Here is a 17,805-nt window from a genome sequence, read left to right on the forward strand (position 1 = left end):
GTGTGTGTCAGGTGTGTGTCAAGTGTGTGTGAGTCTCAGGTGTGTGTGTCAGGTGTGAGTGTGTCTCAGGTGTATGTGTGTCTCAGGTGTGTGTGTGTCATGTGTGTGTGAGTCTCAGGTTTGTGTGTGTTTCAGGTGTGAGTCTCAGGTGTGTGTGTGAGTCTCAGGTGTGTGTGTGTCATGTGTGTGTGAGTCTCAGGTTTGTGTGTGTCAGGTGTGTGTTTCAGGTGTGAGTCTCAGGTGTGTGTGTGAGTCTCAGGTGTGTGTGTGAGTCTCAGGTGTGTGTGTGAGTCTCAGGTGTGTGTGTCATGTGTGTGTGAGTCTCAGGTTTGTGTGTGTCAGGTGTGTGTGTCAGGTGTGTGTGTGAGTCTCTGGTGTGTGTGTCAGGTGTGAGTCTCAGGTGTGTGTGTGTGAGTCTCAGGTGTGTGTGTGAGTCTCAGGTGTGTGTGTGAGTCTCAGGTGTGTGTGTGAGTCTCAGGTGTGTGTGTGTGAGTCTCAGGTGTGTGTGTGTGAGTCCCAGGTGTGTGTGTGAGTCTCAGGTGTGTGTGTCAGGTGTGAGTCTCAGGTGTGTGTGTGTGAGTCTCAGGTGTGTGTGTGAGTCTCAGGTGTGTGTTTGAGTCTCAGGTGTGTGTGTGTGAGTCTCAGGTGTGTGTGTCAGGTGTGTATGTGAGTCTCAGGTGTGTGTGTCAGGTGTGAGTCTCAGGTGTGTGTGTGTGAGTCTCAGGTGTGTGTGTGAGTCTCAGGTGTGTGTGTGTGAGTCTCAGGTGTGTGTGTGAGTCTCAGGTGTGTGTGTGAGTCTCAGGTGTGTGTGTGAGTCAGGTGTGAGTCTCAGGTGTGTGTGAGTCTCAGGTGTGTGTGAGTCTCAGGTGTGTGTGTGAGTCTCAGGTGTGTGTGTGTGAGTCTCAGGTGTGTGTGTGTGTGAGTCTCAGGTGTGTGTGTGAGTCTCAGGTGTGTGTGTGAGTCTCAGGTGTGTGTGTGAGTCTCAGGTGTGTGTGTGAGTCTCAGGTGTGTGTGTGTGAGTCTCAGGTGTGTGTGTGTGAGTCCCAGGTGTGTGTGTGAGTCTCAGGTGTGTGTGTCAGGTGTGAGTCTCAGGTGTGTGTGTGTGACTCTCAGGTGTGTGTGTGAGTCTCAGGTGTGTGTTTGAGTCTCAGGTGTGTGTGTGTGAGTCTCAGGTGTGTGTGTCAGGTGTGTATGTGAGTCTCAGGTGTGTGTGTCAGGTGTGAGTCTCAGGTGTGTGTGTGTGAGTCTCAGGTGTGTGTGTGAGTCTCAGATGTGTGTGTGTGAGTCTCAGGTGTGTGTGTGAGTCTCAGGTGTGTGTGTGAGTCTCAGGTGTGTGTGTGAGTCAGGTGTGAGTCTCAGGTGTGTGTGAGTCTCAGGTGTGTGTGAGTCTCAGGTGTGTGTGAGTCTCAGGTGTGTGTGAGTCTCAGGTGTGCAGAGGATTGAACAGGATGGTCAGTGACAGAATGTGAACACGGAGCAGGAGAGAGAGAGAGAGAAAGAAAGGGCGAGTGAATCATTCCCTGGACAGACCACCTCGACAGCGTGATATCAGATGCATTATTTGATGATTGGATCGCTGGCTACAAAAGCTGATAGATCTCCGCCTGAAATTGATTTCTGTCTCGATGTGACACACACACACACACACACACACACACACACACCCACACACACACACACACACACACACACACACACACACACACACACGTCTAGGAGACAGACAGCCAGAAACTAATTACCAGTTCACAGAGCGGCTGAGAAAGCTCAACCTCAATGAAAACACCTGAAGGACTGGCGACGAGAGACAAAATAAATTGCGAAATTAATGTTCCATTATGGCGGCGTGTGTGTGTGTGTGTGTGTGTGCGGCTGCTATTTTCACGGAGACTGATGATTTGATCGCCCGCGGGGTCACTTTGCCTCTTTTTTTCAGGGGCAATGAAAGTTGCGCCGAATATTGGAAAACAAACACCCAGACGGGGAAAGGCTAAGAAGTGTTTAATTCCAACCATTGTTTACCATATGAAACGAGCAAATAGTTTTCTCGCGCGGCTCTTGGTATTAATTTGATTTGTTATGAGTCGCATTGTCGTGCAGGAGCGGGTGAGCGTGACGTGTGTGTGTGTGGGGGTGTGTGTGTGTGTGTGTGTGTGTGTGTGTGTGTGTGTGTGTGTGTGTGTGTGTGTGTGTGTGTGTGTGTGTGTGTGTGTGTGTGTGTGTGTGTGTGTGTGTGTGTGTGTGTGTGTGTGTGTGTGTGTGTGTGTGTGTGTGTGTGTGTGTGTGTGTGTGCGTGCGAGGGTTTTAATATCAGCCTCTTCTGAAAGGGTTTGTTTATGTGGCACAAAAACAGCGTCTCACGTCTGAAATAGGAGTCAAAGAGCAGCGAGCCATCAGGACACAGCACTCCAGACATCAATCATCATTTCATATCGCCCTCTTTTTACAGATGAACCGCCGACCCGCGGTCACACCCGGGGCCGGAGGGAGGCTCGTGCGGCCCCGAGGTAAGAGCTCGCCAACACATGCACGACTGTTCGACTTTTGTTTGAATCATTGTCTTGTTTAGATTCAATTCAGTGGTGAGAGATGTAAATACAGGGAACATTTAAGATCCAATTTCAAGTGTCTTATCTTAACAAAGTTATCTCAAGACACGTTACAGTTGAAGTTATGTTTTGATTGTTTAAGCGATTGTTTGTGACCCTGGTCTAGAAAAGTGCTCCATAAATATAAATTACTTACTTATAGTGGAGAAAGAATGAAACATATCAACTCAATAATGAGTAAAACACATTGTGGCGTTGGCGAGGAAAACTTCCTTTTTGATGGCAGAAACCTGGAGCAGAACCAGACTCATTGTTGACGGCCTCCTGCTGTGACCGGCTGGAAGGAAGGATTGGGGGGAGACAGGTGGATGGAAAGAAGAGTGAGGGAGGACACAATGAGAGAAAGGAGGAGAGAAGAGTGAGGGAGGATACAGTGAGAGAAAAGGAGAGAAGAGTGAGGGAGGATACAGTGAGAGAAAAGGAGAGAGAAGAGTGAGGGAGGATACAGTGAGAGAAGAGCAGAGAAGAGTGAGGGAGGATACAGTGAGAGAAAAGGAGAGAGAAGAGTGAGGGAGGATACAGTGAGAGAAGAGCAGAGAAGAGTGAGGGAGGATACAGTGAGAGAAAAGGAGAGAGAAGAGTGAGGGAGGACACGGTGAGAGAAAGGAGGAGAGAAGAGTGAGGGAGGACACGGTGAGAGAAAAGAAGAAAAGAGTGAGGGAGGATACAGTGAGAGAAAAGAAGAAAAGAGTGAGGGAGGATACAGTGAGAGAAAAGGAGAGAAGAGTGAGGGAGGATACAGTGAGAGAAAAGAAGAAAAGAGTGAGGGAGGATACAGTGAGAGAAAAGAAGAAAAGAGTGAGGGAGGATACAGTGAGAGAAAAGAAGAAAAGAGTGAGGGAGGATACAGTGACAGAAAAGAAGAAAAGAGTGAGGGAGGATACAGTGAGAGAAAAGAGGAGAGAAGAGTGAGGGAGGATACAGTGAGAGAGAAGGAGAGAGAAGAGTGAGGGAGGATACAGTGAGAGAAAAAAGGAGAGAAGAGTGAGGGAGGATACAGTGAGAGAAAAGAGGAGAGAAGAGTGAGGGAGGATACAGTGAGAGAAAAGGAGAGAAGAGTGAGGGGGGATACAGTGAGAGAAAAGGAGAGAAGAGTGAGGGAGGACACAGTGAGAGAGAAGGAGAGAGAAGAGTGAGGGAGGATACAGTGAGAGAAAGGAGGAGAGAAGAGTGAGGGAGGATACAGTGAGAGAAAGGAGGAGAGAAGAGTGAGGGAGGATACAGTGAGAGAAGAGTGAGGGAGGATACAGTGAGAGAAAAGAAGAGAGAAGAGTGAGGGAGGATACAGTGAGAGAAAAGAAGAGAGAAGAGTGAGGGAGGACACAGTGAGAGAGAAGAGGAGAGAAGAGTGAGGGAGGATACAGTGAGAGAAAAGGAGAGAAGAGTGAGGGAGGACACAGTGAGAGAGAAGAGGAGAGAAGAGTGAGGGAGGATACAGTGAGAGAAAAGGAGAGAAGAGTGAGGGAGGACACAGTGAGAGAGAAGAGGAGAGAAGAGTGAGGGAGGATACAGTGAGAAAAAAGAGGAGAGAAGAGTGAGGGAGGATACAGTGAGAGAGAAGAGGAGAGAAGAGTGAGGGAGGATACAGTGAGAAAAAAGAGGAGAGAAGAGTGAGGGAGGATACAGTGAGAGAAAAGAAGAAAAGAGTGAGGGAGGATACAGTGAGAGAGAAGAGGAGAGAAGAGGAGAGAAGAGTGAATACATGGTCAGAGGAAGTAGTTAATAATAATTTAATAAAAATTGTCACTTGTTTGTAAGATGTTGTTATAGAAACAATATCAAAATTAGGGTAAAAACAGATAAATCCCAAATTAAAAAACATTTAATCAGTTTATTTTTAAATAAATGACTCACTAGTTTCAAATTGTCACTTGTTTATAACAAAAAATGATGTGACGGTAAATAGAGGCTTTGAAGTCTTAACTTTATTTATTGAATAATAGTCACTTGTTATAAAAGTTTATTTCATTTTTGTTCATTTTTGACACTTGTTGTCTTTTAGATGTTTATTCATGTGATAAGATGTGTTTCTATACTTCAAGGTCACTCTCATCCAAGTTTCTTCGCAGACAAAACCATTTCCTGTTGTCGTCGTCGCTCTCAAAGTTTTGACGCCGTCGTCGCGGCGACGAAGGGTCTGGAGGTCGCGGGGTCACGGCGCTCGTTGGCTCGCGGGACAAACCAATCTAGGAAATCAATCATGTTTCATCAGGAGAACTTCTGCAGGTCGAAACTCCTGCTGCCAGAGGTCACTCTGAGCAACGCCAGAGGTCACCTCGTCACACACACACACACACACGCAACTTCCTGTGCGGACGCCACGCCTGTCAATCAAGTGGAACCCCTTGAATATCTACTTCAAGTTACGTCACAGGTGTGTGTGTGTGTGAGACCAGCAAACATGTGGCTGCAGGTGAAGCTACGGAGGTGATGATGCCCAGTTGTGTGTACATGTGTGTGTGATAGGTCCGGTGTGTGTGTGTGTGTGTGTGTGTTGGGGGGGGGGGGGGTACATCTGTCAGAACTCTTCTGTCACACTCTGTAATGATCAAAGCTCACCCTGGGACCCCCTACCGTACACACTCTCACGGGCAGCCGACTGGACAGGAATTGCTCAGCCATGCAGTGGAGTCTCCACACGAGTCTCCAACACACGCTCCTATATTTTCCTCTCTTTCATCTCCACACTTTCTTATTTTATACTTCTTTATTCTTCGTTATACTTCCATATAGCGAACGCAGCAACTTTTCTTGGCGGCACTTGTTTTCGCTGGTGTTTCCTCGTCTGCAGGCCCGGCTTTGTTTTCTGCTCGTCCTGCTGTTTCTCCGCCTGTTGTTTGTTTGCAACACAGTCTTCAAGGCACGACTGTTGAGTTCCACGCTTTCCTGCTCGCAGAATGAAGTGATGAATGGAGGAGAAAACGGTTGTTTCTTTCCTCTAATAAGGCACATTTTTATAAAACAACATCTCAGCAGCGTCACTTTTGTTGCTCAGAATAACCTCCTAAATGTACGAGGTGTGAGTCGGTACTTAATAATGTTTAATACGCGACTCGTTCTCTATGAATACACGCGTGAATCAGTCGTTTATCAATAGTTAGGTGAGTTTAGGTAGAACTTTATTGATCCTCAGCAGGTCTCCTTCGGGAAATTCTTTTTTTTTCCAATTATCCACAGAAAATACAGCAATTATTCATAAAATAAGAACAAAGAGAAATAAAGAGAAAGAACAAAATGATACAATCTAAGTCTAAAGATAAAGATAAAGAACAAAGATCAAAGAAAAATAACAAAAACCATGGATACAAAGACTAATAAAAATAATAATAATATAATATATAATATAAGTAAGTAAGTAAGTAAGTCATTTTTATTTATAGAGTGCTTTTCCAGACCAGGGTCACAAAGCGCTTAAACAATCAAAACAATATTCAATAAAGTACATACTTTAAAGATCAAGATAATACTGATAACACAACAGGAGTTCCAGAAAATCAAGGAAAAGCCTGAACAAATAGAAACGTCTTAAGATGTTTCTTATAGGAGTCAGTAGATCCATCATCATAATAATTTATATATATATATATATATATATATATATATATATATTTATATATTATATAATAATATTAGTTGATATGTGTTTCACGTTCTCAACTGTTCCTGGTGATGAAACCATTCAAACACATTTCTTGAGCTTCTTGTTGTGGTTTCTTGTTTTGGTTTCTCTGCAGTTTCTCTCTGTTCTTATCAAACGGACACTCGAGCGATTGGACTGGAGTTTCTCTCGACTGAAGCCTCGCGTCGTCAAAGTGCCTCCAACATCCTTTTAGAGTTTGAGTCGTCGAGCGAAGTCGAGGCAGAGACGAGAGTCACTCTGACTTCACCCGAGAGAAGGTCTCTCTAAACCCTGGTCCTGTAGACCACGACGCTCACACCTGCTCGGACAGAGACGTCATGAATGTGCAAAGCAGCTGTTTCATGAGCTGCCAAGCCAAGCCTCGCGCGGAGACGCCAGATGTTGGTTGCCATGGTTGCGTCTGATTGTGGGAACGCTGTCGTCTGATATGATGCCAAACTGATTCAAAGGGTTTTCCTTTTGCTTCCGGTGAGTTAGTTCAGGTAGTTTTGTTGTGGTTAACCAGCGGGTGAACTTTGACATGTCAGTTCAAGCGATTTTAAGTTAGTAATTTATAGTTATAGAGCTTTTCTAGACCAGGGTCACAAAGCACTTTAACAATAAAAACAATACTCTATAAAAGATATACTTAAAAGGTCAAAACAACACAGAAACAAGCACAAGAGTCTCAGAAAATCAAGAAAAGCACGAATAAAAATGTCTTAAGATGTTTCTTGAAGTTGAATTGTTCAAAATTGACTTTTGTTGAATCTACTCTGTTTGGTCTCGTGCTCGAGTCGCCTTCGTCCATTTTAAATGTGTTTACAGGATTCATTTCTGCGAATTAAAACTTTTACAAATGTATACAGACACGACTGAAACATGTGTTTAAATTCTAGTTGTTATTTAAGTTAAATGTTCCATTTCTGGCCAGAATTACACACATTGTTGTTCAACTGTTATAAAAAATATAGCCATGTTTTGTTGAACTTGTTTGAGAACCTGAATCCAAACTCAACGATTATACAAAAGTATTTTGACACAGAGAAGTAATAAAAGATAAAGACAAAACTAATGTATCCTGTGATAATAAACACTAAACAGAAACAGAAAACACAGAGATGAGTTTAAAAGTGTTCACAGCTACTGATGCAAAGTCATGAATATCTGTTGAGTTTATATTCTTGTTAGGTTGAGTCTCTTTCTTCCGTCAGTCAAACGAGATGAAGCAGATTCCAACGTCGGAGAATAAAATACAAACAGAGTGTCTTCGCTTAAACTCAAACAAAGAAAGGATTTTAAAGTCATTTTACTCGTACAAGGAGAGTAAATACAGAACATACATCACCACGTTCGCACTTCTCTCTGAAGTTTTTTTTTTGTCTTTTCAGACGAAGAGAAACCGTCGTCATCTGGACAAACGTTCCTCCCTGTTACTCCGAAAAGAACGGATTACCTTGAAAATAACTCTTCGTCGACACGAGGGTGAGTCGATTATTCACGGTTTGAATTTCACAGATTCAATTTAATGACAGTAAATGTTGAGTCTCTTTTTCATTTTAAGTAAATAACAAATCCATAGCAAAAGTGGTTCCAGAGAACCTGCAGTCGAGGTTGAATTCCTGAGCCTCGGACTGTAACACGCACACAATCACAAATACACAACTACACACACACACGAGTTTAGATCCAAACCGTCAGCTTTGTTTGTTGTTCAAACGGCTGCTGCTCCCGTCAACAACGTGTCGGAGGAGTTTAAGATAATGACACAAACATCACTCTAACGTTTTAATAAATCATGAATTTACTTCAGATCAGTAGAAAATAAAGACGTAAACCTCGAGTCTTTATTTTTCTTCTCCAGGATAAAACTTTCCTCCCGTTCTTGTTCTCCCAAAACAATATGACGATAAGCCGTGAATCTCCCGGAGCAGCCGTTTTTTAAAGCTGCGTCATATTAATATACGTGTGCGCATCCGTCAGCCGCCGGCGCCGCAGCCCACCTGAAGGAATCTCATTAGTGGTGACTTCAGCTTGAACTCGTCTGATGTCTGCGCTGTTATTTCTCAATTTAACTTCATATTCTTCACCCACTTAAAAGAACCCTTTCCCTCCGAACTGCTGCCTCGGCTCGCGAGGGTCATTTCCCTAAAACCCCCGGATCCAGAGCCGACGGCTCACCGGGTTGGAGCCCTAGAGCCGCCCGGGGCTGATGGTGCAGGGCAGCAGAACAAAGGGCGACACAGAACCAGGGACAGATAGGATAAAAAGAGCAGGAGTGGATCCTAGAGAGGACGATTAAAGAAAGAAAAAGCCTGCTAGTCATCGGCTCTGTGGCGCTGAAATCCCCTCTCTCAGCGCTCTGGCTGGGGAACAGGCAGCGAGCCACAATGGCCAACAGATTTTCCCTGGATTTGCAGCACAAAGGGTGGGCAGGCGTCCACTCGATAACCCCCCAACAAGCTCCCCGACCCCAGGGTCCTCCTGACCGTAGACGTGAACCTTTGACTGGAGAGTCGATTGGTCCTTGTTCTGCACATGATACTCTTGTTATACTTCATCACGTTATTCTAACGTATATTTCCTGGTGATATTTTACATGGAAAGATACTTTATTGATCCATAAATACATGTAAAGACGATCAAAATAAACACATACAAAACATACTTAAATACAACAAACTTCTTAGATTCTAAATATTACTTTATTCATTTTATTTCTATTTTACTTTTCTTTTACTTTGACTTATTTGACATTGATATGAGAATTTTTATGTCATACTTTTAGGGTTTTTGTTTAATTAATGTAGCTAGAAATGTGAATTTCTCTCTTCTTTGGACACATCGCTCTCTCACGAGGCCAGTTCACCGACAAACACGGTTCGTTTTGACATTTAAACATTTTAAAATACAAGAAAACTTGTTTTCCTCTTCAGAAAATGGGTCAGATCATGGTTTAAATACAACCGTCTGTACCGACTAGGAGGCGAAGTCCAAATGGCCCAACAACAAGCTGGACTCCTGTCCAGGGTGTCCCCTGTCTCTTGCCCCAAGCAGCTGGGATAAGCTCCAGGTTATTAATAGTTTTTTTACTCTTTTACTTTTTTGGATTTCAATTTTTTACCTTCACTGAAATGTAAGAAATTGTATCTTCATGTTTTGTTGAAGATTGAAATAGACCTTTTCAGCTTTTTATCTTGATCAATATTTTATCGACATTATTGGTTTGATTTGTCAAAATTTAAACCTTTTTTTTGTTTAATTTAACTTGTATTTCTACATAAAAACTTTTCTCTTTTTATCCGCCGGACAAATGTTGACGTTAAAACTGCTGGGGATGGTTTCTAAATGGCTCTTTACACATGAACCCTTGTGTCGTCTCTGGGTCAAGGTGACCCGAAGCCAGGGAGGGGGTCATTGACCTTGACCCTGAGACAACACAAAGGGATACCACAAACACATTTCTTTTTCCAGGCCTACGGGTCACCTTGACCCTGAGAGGGTTAAAAGTAAAATGTATTTCTGCAACAACTTCTGTTACTTTCACGAAGACTCTTTACTGACGGTGACAACATACGAAATACTCCTGGATCAAGTCCGAGTTTTTACTCTTGGATTCCATCTGAAGATGATCCTGAAACTGATGTATTGATTTCAAACATCGTGTTTACATGGTTTACAGAACCGGTCGTGGACGTCGGTTCCAGTAGCAGCAAACGTTCACGCAGAGCAACATTGTTCAGAGAAGAACCTTCTGACCCATTTCCTGTCTCCACTCGGTTAGTTTTCGGGGGAACGCCGGGCTGAGGCTGATGGCGTCTGATGGCGTCTGATGGCGTCCAGGTGTTCGCCGCACTCGTGTCGGACACTCTCATCCGTCTGGTCTCACGCAATTAAACAATGGGAGCGTTGAGCTCAATTAATGACTAATGCTTAATGTTTCGGGAGCGGTTATGGTCCGGGGCGGGGGGGGGCGGGAGCAGGTGGCTAAGTGAAGCATCAGCTCCGCCAACTTGCTGCTGCCGACGGTGTGTGTGTGTGTGTGTGTGTGTGTGAGAGAATGACTTTAATCACCCAGATTGTGCCTCTTGTCATATTGCCATGACTGCGCTGGTAATTGCGGCGCCGCTCTGGCCGGCGTTTGTGCGACGAGCCGCCAGGCGGAGGCTCAGCCACCGGTTCAACCCTTCAGAAGTGGACGTCTGAAGGTCTCCCACATAAAGCATCCAGAGGTTGATTAGAGGAAGAAAAAAACCTGCTGTAATTCCTTCGGTGCAATCATCGCGAGACGGAGATTGAAACCCAGCGAAAGAGATTAAAAAAAAGTCACACCAGAGAGAAGCGTCTTCCACTCTGGCGGGGGGGAAACTCTGAGGTCCCTCGAGGACGATCTCAGGCTTCATCGCAGATATTCCTTTATTCAGGCTTTGATGAAGAGATAAGTCGAGCCAATCATCCGTCTTTAAAGGAGAATTGATTCTATGATTGATTCAGACGGGACAGCGAGAGACTCTTTCCTTCTGGAGCCGACGTTGGAGATTAGAGTGTCGACAAATACACGTGGAATACTTACGTAGGAAGGTGTCGTCGGGTCTTCTTGGATCCATCTGTGGCCCTGACCAGGAAATGTTCTTCTATTGGTGGCACATCTTGTTACTTGGGAGGGATTTTTGTTGTTGTTTGGAAAGTTTAGTTACTCGTATCTGCTGCTCAGAGTCTTGTGATGATCTTCTGTCACACTTGAGTCAGTAAAACCAAGATTTATTTTCTTTCTCTGACATGTAAAAACTCTCCTGACTCACATGAAGTAAATGTTCTCCAAGATGCAGTAAATTCCTCATCATGACCATGTTTTACACTCTATAAAGTTGCTCTGAAATCTGGGCGAACGAAAGGTTACGAGAGTCTGTTATCATTTAATAATGGCTTCACTCCTCCTCCTGCTGAAATCATGCCCCACTTTGTTTATACAACGAGTGGAGGTTGAGACTTCCCGGGTTGATGACGTGCGGTGACAAACCTCCACGCTTGACCAATCACAGCAGAGTGGGCGTGGTCACAGTGTTTTCAGAGGCAAATCAACACATTAGTTCAACTTTAAAGTAACGTTGGCTTCTGTTGAACATTTTAATTGAATCAATAACTTCCTACAAATATTCTATAAAAAGCTTGTGAACTTCGTTTAAAAGAGTTTAATGTCGATGTCTCTCAAAATGAATCGTCAAGTTTAATATTTAACTCAAGTTCTGCCTTTTTTTGCTTCATTTTTTGGACGTTAAAAACAAGTTTTACGGAAATGTGTTTTTGTTTTTTTTCTAAACTGCAGCTCCTTGGACAGTCACAGCGTCTCCTTTGGTTTTTCACCATCATAACCAACTTGCGAATGAACTTTCCCTCGTGTGACGACACTGAACACGTGTCTGTTCTTCTCCGTGAAGGTGAAACCTCTTGTAAACGTATCCTCAACATTTACCCGACACGCCTTCAACTCTTCCTAATAGTTTCTGTGAAAATGACCAAAGCCAGGAAAGTAAAAGTTAAAAAGAAAAGCGTTAATTCCCGTAGTATAGTTATCGATCATAACTCTGGCTTTTGATATGTGCTGGTAGAAGCGCTGCTCTCACGGAATATCAATGAAGTCCCACTGACAGGCTGATAGAACGGGAATATCATCAAGGGCCTTTTCATATTTCATGTTTTTCTATCGCGGCCTTTTCTTTTCTCTAGTGCTCGATTCTGATGATTTTCATTTCTCTTCTCTTTCTTGCCTATTTCAGTCTGTTCCCACCCAAGGTCTCGCAACAACGACGCTCTCCAAAATAATATTCCTCCAGAGCCACTGAGTGGACACAAAGAGTCTTCACACCCGCCTGGTAATTGAATGTATTCTGTTTCTTAGTCGCGCTGACAACGGTCCGATTGAACGGCGACTAATAAGGAAAGTTTTTGATCCGTTTCTTTTGTATATTAACTTTGAATTTCAAGAGTAAAACCTTGTTACTTTGGTGATGGACGTTCCTACTTTTGTTCTTGTTGAACAACTCAATTACAACTTCAATCCAGGTGTGTCAGAAGAATCTCACCCTTTATTCAAAAATCCATCCTGAAAATCTAGAAAAGAACTGCAAGATAAAAAAAGATATACTATTTTTCTTATGTTGTGTCTTATGTTATGTTGATCTGTTTTAAACTAATCTTTGTAGATGGATGGATGGATGGATGAACAACGGATGGATAGATGATAGCTGTATGGATGGGTGGATGGATGGATGGATGGATGGATGGATGGATGGATGGATGGATGGATGGATGGATGGACGGGCAGGTGGGTTGGTTGGATGGATGGATGGATGGACGGATGGATGGACGGGCGGGTGGGTGGGTTGGATGGATGGATGGATGGATGGACGGGTGGGTGGGTGGGTTGGATGGATGGATGGATGGATGGATGGATGGATGGACAGGCGGGTGGGTGGGTGGGTGGGTTGGGATGGATGGATGGATGGATGGATGGATGGATGGATGGACGGGTGGGTGAGTGGATGGACAGATGGATGGATGGATGGATGGATGGACAGATGGATTGACGGATTGACGGATGGATAGACGGATGGAATAATGGATGGATGGACGGACGGACGGAAGGATGGAGGAATGGATGGATGGGAGGACAGATGGATTGACGGGTGGATGGATGGATAGACGAACGGATGGATGGATGGATGGACGGATGTACGGACAGATGGACAGATGGATGGGTACTTTATTGATCCCGAAGAAGACATTTTAAAAACGCCAGATGATTGAACAACAAAATATCAAGGAATACTTGATCAAAGACTTGCAGAAGAAATAAATGAGGTTTATTTTAACTCAGAACTTTCTCCACTTCTTTATAAGTTAACATTTTTGCCATCAGTTGATTCTTTAAAAGTTCTTTTGTCGCCCAAATGTCTCAAAAGTAATACCTGAGACCATTTTTTTTACTTACACTGCAGATCTGGTGATAAAAAAATAAAATATGTCACAAGAGCTTCAGGTCAAGAAAAGTGCTAAAAAAGAAAGTAAGAAACCGGAGCAGGAGGAGGAAAGTCTTCGGTTGATGTCGTCAGGAGTCTTGTGTGCAGCGAACTGGTCTCTCTCGCATGTGTTCAGAAAACGCTCGCAGTGTTTTGTGTGATGTTCGCGCGGACGGATGCGTTTGAGCGTCGACTTGTCGGAGAAACAACTCGTGGAGAGAAAGAAACAAACAATCTTCGAGGACGAATCTGTAAAGATGGACGGATCAGTCGTTCAGCTTCGTCCGGGCCGAGGTTCTGGAGAGAATCAGATTCTTTTCATCCATAAGTGAGTGAAGCTCAGGAAATAAACTTCACTGTCAGAGCGAGAACGAGGAAATAAATGATCACTTTGCTGAAGAGCACGAGGTCCAACACTGTTATCGTTTCCATAGAAAGTCACTCAACATCGTCTACGACGTTCAAACTGTCAATCAAAGCGTGATCACCTGACCTTCAGCTCCACTGATTCCTCATCGTCTCAGGAGCTCCTCTCGGAGAACGACTCGCTGCAGTCGCGTTGAATTTGCAAATCCCTGTTTTTCCAGATCGACTTCTGAATGTTCGATTGCAGGCCTAGAACCGCGGTTATGCTTCACGACGCCTTCGTCTCGTTCTCTTAAAGGAGTCGGATCTCGTGGTTAGCGATGGAGGGAACGTCTACCTTCTGGTCGTCTGAAGGTTCTCAAGACGTTTGTTTCCTCATGAATGTTATGAGCTTCGATGATCCTCAGGCTGTCCTGAAATAACCATGATTTCAATTATTTTTATGGACAGATTGAATCAAGTGTCTTTGAGTCTAAAGAAGCTCGATGTTGATTCGCTGGGACCTGATGTTCTTTGTTCTTCTTCACACTCTGACTTGAACTGTAACGTGTTTAAGATAAATTTGATATCATTTGACACTTAAATTGAATAATATCAGTCGAATTACATCATTTTTCATCCTGAATTCAAAGAGGGATTTTAAGCAACACTTTATATTTGAATTGTTTCTTCTTTTTCTCAGCTCTGAGCAAAGTTTTGTCCTTTTTTTTCTGAAAGTTTAAGTGAATAAAATGAAGAATTTAAACTTTTAAATGGTCGTAAATCATACGAAGATCCAATAAAAACCGTTTTATCTATAAATATATGATACAATAATATCGTAAATACATCATTTAAAGATAATCTTATCAAATCCCAAATGAAAACGTGTGTTTGTGTAAAAACATGTTTGTATTTTAAGATCATTTAAATGAAATCTTTGACCAGAGCTGATGATGGTCTGATGACGAGGGTCTCGGGAGGTGAGACTGAAGTCGAGGAACCAACACGAGCGTAAAGAGACGACCCCCCGGGGGAGCGTCTGGTGATTGACAGGCGGGATTATGATGAGGCGCTTCACGTGGAAAGAGATTGTCGAGATGTTTTCTTAATCAACGGACGCTCATCATTTTGTCTTTTGATTTCTTCTGCCGGGATTTAATTACTACACCGGATGATACGGCATGATTGACAGCTCAGCTGGGCATACGTAACGTCGTCATGGCAACAGCTCCACTCTGGGAAATGTACACGTCAATAGTTGATGTAACCCCGAGTCCGTTGCGATACGTCCGGTGTGGTTAACCGCCGCGCGGTTGTCATGGTTACCTTCTATATGAGGGGATAGTTTAAAGTACTTTATTGATCTTGTTGTAGCTTCTATTTTTAGATTTTATTTTTCTTCAGTTGTTTATCTTTTCACACGCTCGTTAGTTTTGTTTACTCGTTATTTTCTTCTCTGTGCTGCATTACTGTGACTCCCAGAGTAATACTACTGTGACTCCCAGGGTAATACTACTGTGACTCCCAGAGTAATACTACTGTGACTCCCAGGGTAATACTACTGTGACTCCCAGAGTAATACTACGGTGACTCCCAGAGTAATACTACGGTGACTCCCAGAGTAATACTACTGTGACTCCCAGAGTAATACTACGGTGACTCCCAGAGTAATACTACGGTGACTCCCAGAGTAATACTACCGAGACTCCCAGAGTAATACTACTGTGACACCCTGAGTAATACTACGGTGACTCCCAGAGTAATACTACGGTGACTCCCAGAGTAATACTACGGTGACTCCCAGAGTAATACTACTGTGACACCCTGAGTAATACTACGGTGACTCCCAGAGTAATACTACGGTGACTCCCAGAGTAATACTACGGTGACTCCCAGAGTAATACTACTGAGACTCCCAGAGTAATACTACTGTGACACCCTGAGTAATACTACGGTGACTCCCAGAGTAATACTACGGTGACTCCCAGAGTAATACTACGGTGACTCCCAGAGTAATACTATGGTGACTAGCAAAGTGATACTACGGTGACTCCCAGAGTAATACTACGGTGACTAGCAAAGTGATACTACGGTGACTCCCAGAGTAATACTATGGTGACTCCCAGAGTAATACTACGGTGAATCCCAAAGCAATACTACGGTGACTCCCAAACTGATACTACTGTGACTCCCAGAGCAATACTACTGTGACTCCCAGAGTAATACTACTGAGACTCGCAGAGTAATACTAGGGTGACTCCCAAAGTGATACTACGGTGACTCCTAGAGTAATACTATAATGACTCCCAGAGTAATACTACGGTGACTCCCAGAGTAATACTACGGTGACTCCCAGAGTAATACTACTGTGACTCCCAAACTGATACTACTGTGACTCCCAGAGCAATACTACGGTCACTTTCACAGTAATACTACGGTGAATCCCAGAGTAATACTACGTTGACTTCCACAGTAATACTACTGTGAATCCCAGAGTAATAGTACGTAGACTTGCTAAGTAGTTTATTACTACCGTGACTTGTGTGGCTCCGCAGGCTTGCTCTGCCAAATAAAATCTGTCCAAGTCGGCAGGTAAAACCAGTATTAATATAAATGTCGCTGTGGTTTTTGAGAAAATAAAAAGATTTGAAGTGCACCTTATAGTCCGACAAATAAGGTAATTCTGTGATTCATCGTCATGTTGGCTATCATGTAATAGTGGGTCGAACAAATATCTTTTCTGATAACTACTGGAAGGGCTTTACTGTAATGGAATGAGTGTGTAAATGAAGACGGTACTAGTGGTTTTGTAGCACAACTGTGTGTAACCGGTTACACAAACAATAGTAAACGTTCTCTAAACACACATGTTGTCCTTAAAACACTTTCAACAGACGATCCACGTCTTATCTCAGGAAACACAGAAGATTCAGTGGCAGGAGGATGAAGCTTCTGCTAATAAAGCCGCCGCCGCCGCAGCGTAATAAGTTACACGTTAATTGTGTTTGTGGTAATTTGATCGTCGACCACAACATTTCATTAAGGGAAGGAAGCGACCGCCGGGAATCATGGGTCGTCAGACCTGACGCTGAAGAGTCTGTGAGCGTGAAGTCCAGGCTTCAGGCCCGAGAGTCGTCGACACTCTATTGATCGGAATCAATGGAGAAGAAACGTCATCCCAGGGAGAGAATGAAGGAGTGAATGTGTCGATGGAGAGAGAGAGAGAGAGAGAGAGAGAGAGAGAGAGAGAGAGAGAGAGAGGGTTTGACTTTTATCAGCAGTTCTTCTGATCTGGACCTGAAGTTCTGCTCAAGCTCTGAAGAACCTCAAACCAGATTGAAAACCTGTTGTTTCACCAGCGATACCATCTCTTCGTCCCTCACCTTTTTCCCTTCCTCGACTCCCATCCCTCGCTCTCCCTCCTCCTCCTCCTCCTCCTCCTCCTCCTCTTCTCCGCGGCATGACGTGGGTCCAGATCAAGGAACTATGTTGCCGGGAGTAACGAGGATTGAGAGCGACCCGCTGGAATGCAACTCCAGCAGAGTCGAGGAGGAGGAGGAGGAGGAGGAAGAGGGAGCAAGTATTTCCACTCTCGACATCTCAAGTGTTTCTCTCGAACCCCCTTTTTTTTTTCTCCTTTTCCCCCCTTATTTTCTCTTCCACTCGTTTTCACCTTCACTCTGTTTGTCGTCCTTTTCTTTCCGTCCCGTCGTCGATGTTGTCTCTTAGTTTTATTGCTTATCTGTCGACTGTCCATCCTGCGAGAGACACACACACACACACACACACACACACACACACACACACACACACTCTGTACCTCATCAGCAGAATGAAAGTGCTTTCTGGCGTTATTTGAATGACACAGAAAAGAAGTCTATTCAACTACGCTTTTATTAACACCGGGCGTCACTGAGGCGACATAAGCCTGTGTGTGTGTGTGTGTCTGTCCACACACACACATACACACACACACACACACACACACACACACACAGTGTATCAGAGGGAGGTCTGTGCTCCAGCTCAGGTATGATGATGCCCCCTGCCTCTCTTCTCTTTTCCCTTTTCTGTCCCTCTCATCCCACTATTTTGTAAGCTCCTCCTCACTCGGGGGGCTTTTGTCCCCCCAACCTCTCTCACTTTTTTTTAAACCCCCGCCTCCCTCTCTCCCTCTCTCTCTCCCTCTCTCCCTCTCTCTCTCAGTGTG

Source organism: Callionymus lyra, chromosome 19 (genome assembly GCF_982586985.1).
Source record: "Callionymus lyra chromosome 19, fCalLyr1.hap1.1, whole genome shotgun sequence".
Taxonomy (NCBI): domain Eukaryota; kingdom Metazoa; phylum Chordata; class Actinopteri; order Syngnathiformes; family Callionymidae; genus Callionymus; species Callionymus lyra.